The sequence below is a fragment of the Eptesicus fuscus genome, chromosome 21 (assembly GCF_027574615.1).
Source record: "Eptesicus fuscus isolate TK198812 chromosome 21, DD_ASM_mEF_20220401, whole genome shotgun sequence".
Taxonomy (NCBI): domain Eukaryota; kingdom Metazoa; phylum Chordata; class Mammalia; order Chiroptera; family Vespertilionidae; genus Eptesicus; species Eptesicus fuscus.
Genome location: NC_072493.1, coordinates 41,756,102 through 41,761,539, shown reverse-complemented (window position 1 = coordinate 41,761,539; position 5,438 = coordinate 41,756,102).

Here is a 5,438-nt window from a genome sequence, read left to right as displayed (position 1 = left end):
AGCCATGCCTCCTCTCACACACAGAGACCCACCCTCACATACACACAATTACACACAGACATGTAGACATGATCAAACACACACACAGTCTCTCATACAGACCCACAGATACACACACAGAGAGAAATATTGTCACACTCACAAAGAGATACAGCCTCACACATGGACACACTCACACAGTTACATATAAACACACTTTCAAATACACAGACACACAACAGTAAAAATAGTATAGCATTAACCAAGGGGACTTAGTAAGTGAGCTTCATTTTCTATTTTTAAAATATTGTAATGAAAAAGGAGTTTCGGCCCGAAGCCATTAAGTAAATGTTGAGCAAATAATTAAGATGAATCTAGGTTTGGCAGCATGCCCAAGGGGAGGTCCATAATCTCTTAGCTGAAGTCCTTGGAGACAGATGCCTCTCAGAACTCAGAACTGTTCCAATTTTAGAAAGGTAATTCTGAGCGAATGCCATAGATTATGTAACACCCGCAAGGGCTAAAGTAGCCTCCTTCCCATCAGGTATGTTAATATATTTGCAGCAAAATGTGTGAAAGTTCACACCAAACAAGATAAATAAAGACTGTAAATAGCTCACATTAGTTGATTTGCCACCATATGAAACTGGACCAAAATTACCACCCAAAAAAAATATATTTTTTTGGTTGTCACAGCTGTTTGGAAGTTGGAATTGCAGGTAATGGATGCGGGATTCTATTAGCAGGCTCCTCACAGGTGCATCTACATATATTTCTGCTGTGATTGTAAATCTTTGATCCCAGGGGTGGGCGCGGGAGAAACCGCAGGATCCAGGAGCACGGCGACTCTTCATCGCCCCCTCCTGGCAGTCCCAGCACCGCAGCTGGGCTGCAGAATTAGGATGCCTACTAGCTTTGGTCAGATCCAACGATGGGTCCTGATTGGTCTAAACCTTCAGAGTAATCCCGCCTTCCCAAGTCTTAACCAACCAGCTAAGCACAGGCATTGGTTCTGGGTTGTCATGTGACCCAGGTTGATCCAACCAGGTTGAAGGAAAGCCCCTTGGCTCATCAGTAGGGGCGAAGCCTCCTTGTAGCTGATGGATGGGAATGAGGGGTTCACAGGTGCCCGGATCTGTGGGCACCCGGTGAAACTGCTTGAGGATGAGGTTGGTCCTGGGCACAGAAAGAACTAGAAATAGTACAGGTCCCTGTGGTGGCCATGGAGGGGCGCTGCTCAGACCCCTCTTTAATACTTCCTGCTGTTTTGATTTGTACTTAACTACAGGAGTTCTTATCTAATCTAATAATAGACAAATATGCAAATTGACCATACCTCCGACACACCCACAAGCCACGCCCACCATCCAATCAGAGCGAGTATGCAAATTAACCCAAACCAAGATGGCTACAGCCACAGAGAGCAAGGTTTCCTAGGTAACAGAGGAGGCCAAGCTTTCCGCCTGCCATTTCCAGGCCTAAGCCTCCACTCAAGCTACAAAGTTTCAATTATAGAAGGTAAACAAATTCAAACAAATGGCGGCATAATGGAGCTTGAGAGAGCAGGCCAGGGTTGCCGCCGGCAACAGGGGAAGCAAAGCTTTCCACACACCCTGGCCGGGCTCACCTGCTTAAGGCAACAAAGTTTCAATTATAACCCCAACACAATGGCTGCGGCCTCGGAGGGAGCCCCAGGCTTGGCTTGGCTCCGCTCCAGGCTACAAAGTTTCAATTGTAGAAGGAAAATAAATTCCAGATACCAGGGCCTCCGCTTGGGTTACCAGGGGGCGTGGCCGGCCTGCAAACCACCACAGGCCCCTCGCTCAGGCCGCCCCACACCCCAAGGGAAACCCCACCTGATCTGGGACGCCCTTCAGGGCAAACCAGCTGGCCCCCACCCCTGTACCAGGCCTCTATCCTATCTAATAAAAGAATAATATGCAGATTGATCATCACTGCAACACACAATATAGCTGCCCCCATGTGGTCAAAGATCCTGCCCCCATGTGGACACAAGATGGCCACCACAAGATGGCCAGCAGGAGAGGGCAGTTGGGAGGCACCCGGCCTGCAAGGGAGGGCAGTTGTGAGGGATCAGCCCTGCAAGGGAGGGCAGTTGAGAGGGACCAGGCCTGCAAGAAAGGGCAGTTGGAGGTGATCAACCCTCCAGGAGAGGGCAGTTAGGAGTGACCAGGCCGGCAGAGGAGGGAAGTTGGGGGCAAACAGGCTGGCAGGGGAGCTGTTAGGCATCAATCAGGCTGGCAGCGGAGTGGTTAGGGGGTGATCAGGCTGGCAGGCAGAAGCGGTTAGGGCCAATCAGGAAGGCAGGCAGGCAAGCAGTTGGGAGCCAGCAGTCCTGGATTGTGAGAGGGATGTCCGACTGCCCATTTAGGCCCGATCCCAGTGGGATCGGGCCTAAATGGGCAGTCGGACATCCCTCAAGGGGTCTCATATTGGAGAGGGTACAGGCTGGGCTGAGGGAGAACCCCTCTCCGTGCACGAATTTCGTGCACCGGGCCTCTAGTTTAATACAATAAAATGGTTTAAGTGTATAAAAAAAATTTCTTTTCCTTCTGCTGCAAGCACCACTGAGAGCCCCACAGTATTGGTGCCAAGGCCACGCCTCCCTCCGACTGCTCCCCATGACAAAGCCCAGTGCCCCCGACCCCTCTGATGGGCAGCCTTTGCCAAGGACCACCGCCCCCGGGGATATGCACACACCGAGACTTTCTCAGAGTTATACCACAGCCTGAGACTCCTCCCCGGCCCCCCTGTCCTCTAACCTTTCTTTTTTTAAAAATTTTTTTTTTTATTTTTTTTTACAGAGAGGAAGAGAGAGGGATAGAGAGCTAGAAACATCGATCAGAGAGAAACATCGATCAGCTGCCTCCACAACCAAGGTACATGCCCTTGACTGGAATCGAACCTGGGACCCTTCAGTCCGCAGGCCGACGCTCTATCCACTGAGCCAAACTGGTTAGGGCTCCTCTAACCTTTCACAGATCTCGGATGGAAGGATGGTGGTGATGGTTGCCCAACATTGTGAATCTACGTAGTGCCTTGAACTGAACACTTTAAGACGGTTAAAGTGGTAACTTTTATGCTATGCATATTTTACACACGGAGAGATTTCTCTTATTCATTCATTCATTCGTTCATTCAACAAACGTTTATTTTATTGAGTGTGCCATGTGATACTCACTGAGAATATAATAATGGACAAAACAAAGTCCCTCCATGCAGAGAGAATCCAACCACCCACTTCTCCCCTCTTCTTCGGGCACCACCCTGGTCTAGCCACCAGCACCCCTCACCTGAACCAAGGCAGCACCCTCCTCACTGGGCTCCCAGCTCCCACCCTCGCCCCCTGCAGTTCACTCCCCACCTGGCAGGTAGAGGACTTGTTAATAACTAAACTGGCCCTAGCTGGTTTGACTCAGTGGAGAGAGCATCGGCCTGCGGACTGAAGGGTCCCAGGTTCAATTCTGGTCAAGGGCACATGCCCGGGTTGCGGGCTCGATCCCCAGTAGGGGGCGTGCAGGAGGCAGCTGATCAATGATTCTCTCTCATCATTGATGTTTCTATCTCTCTCTCCTCCTCCCTTCCTCTCTGAAGTAAGTATATATATTAGAGGCCCGATGCACAAAATCCATGCAAGGGTAGGCCTTCCTTCCCTCAGCTGCCAGCACTGGCTTCTCTCTGGCAATCAGGACCCGGGCTTCCCTCACAGCCCCGCTTCATCCGGAAGGTCGTCCTGAAGGACAGCTAGCCTAATTGGCATATTACGCTTTTATTATTATAGATACACTAGAGGCCTGGTGCACGAATTCAAGCACAGGTAGGGTCCCTCGGCCTGGCCGGCGATAGGGGCCAATTGGGACTGTCTTGCCCAGTCCCAATCAGGGCCGATTGGGCCTGCCTTCGGGGGGCTGTGTGGAGGGGGGGGGGCGGGGACCGCAGGAGGTTGGCCGGCCATGGGAGGTTGGCTGTGGGAGCACACTGACCACTGGGGGCAGCTCCTGCGTTGAGCATCTGCCCCCTGGTGGTCAGTGCACATCATATCTACCAGCCAGTTGGCCAGTCATAACGGTCATTTAGGCTTTTATACATATAGATAAAGAAACAGAAAAAGAGAAGGGAAGAGAAACAAAGAAAGAGGAGAGATTGGGCAATGGGGGAGGCTGAACCAGGAGAGAAATGGGAAAGGTGGGGGTGGGGCAGAAAAGGGAGAGCAAAGTGAGGGTACTGGGGCAAGATGGGGGAGAGAAGTGAGAAAGATAGAAGATATAGAGAGCTGGGGTGAAGAGCAACAGAGATGATGGAATGTGTCAGAGAGTCAGGGATGGAGAGAGACAATGTTGAGAGACATCAGGGAGAGATGCACAAAGATTGAGAGATAGAGAAACAGACAGAAAGAGAGAAGGGGGAGAGCGGAGGGTGTAGAGGGCGTCACAGAGACAGAAGCCGAGAGCAGGAGAAACGGGGCTGGGATAAGAGAGCTGGGCCGTAGAAGGGGAGGCGGTGGGAACAGAGATGAAATCCCTCCCTCTAAACTCACCGTGTGCTGATACCCAGCGCTCTGGGCTGACTTGATATCTTGGAAATCAAGCTTTGGTTTTGTTTGTTTGTTTGTTTTTTAAGTATATGTTTATTGATTTCAGAGAGGAAGGGAGAGGTCAGACAGTGAGAAGAGGGAAGAGAGAGAAACATCAATGATGAGAGAGAATCACTGATCGGCTGCCTCCTGGAGGCCCTCAACTGGGGATCGAGCCCGAAACCCGGGTATGTGCCCTTGACCGGAATCGAACCCAGGACCCTTCAGTCCACAGGCCGACGCCAAGCTTCGGCTTTTGAAGCCCCGGGGACAGGGGTGGGTGCAGAGACAGACTATGATGCCGTTCTAAGCTCGCCAGCTTCTTTAGTCCTCAGAGAAACTCTGATAAACATGAGCGTCATCTTCACTTTACACGGCCAAGGAGGCTGAGAGACCTGCCCAGAGTCACACAGCCAGGAGAGGAAAAGCTGGGATTTGAACCTGGACATCCTGTCCCAACGTCACCGCCCCTCACCACCCCCTGTGCTAATGGCAGATGGCTGCTGGCTTCCTGAGTCCCCCTTCCCTCGGAGACACGCTCTGGGAAACGGTCCTGGAGGGGCCGAGGGGAGGGGAGGTACAGAGAATGAATGGCGGACCTTCCCAGCACAGTATCCACAGATGCGCCCGCCTGAGGGAGGAGGCTGAGCTCCACTCTCCTGGGAGTCTCCAGTTCGAGGGAGGAGGAGGCTGGATAGGAAAACCGCTCCATGCCTGCTGGGCCCAGTGCCCTGCCCAGAGCCAGGCCTCAGGCTTCTAGGGAGGACACTGTGCTCAGCTACCTCTCAGCAGGACCCGTGTCCCTGCCTCGGTTTGCCCGCAGCCGGCAGCCCAGGGAGGTTGCACTCATCTTCGGAGGCAGCTG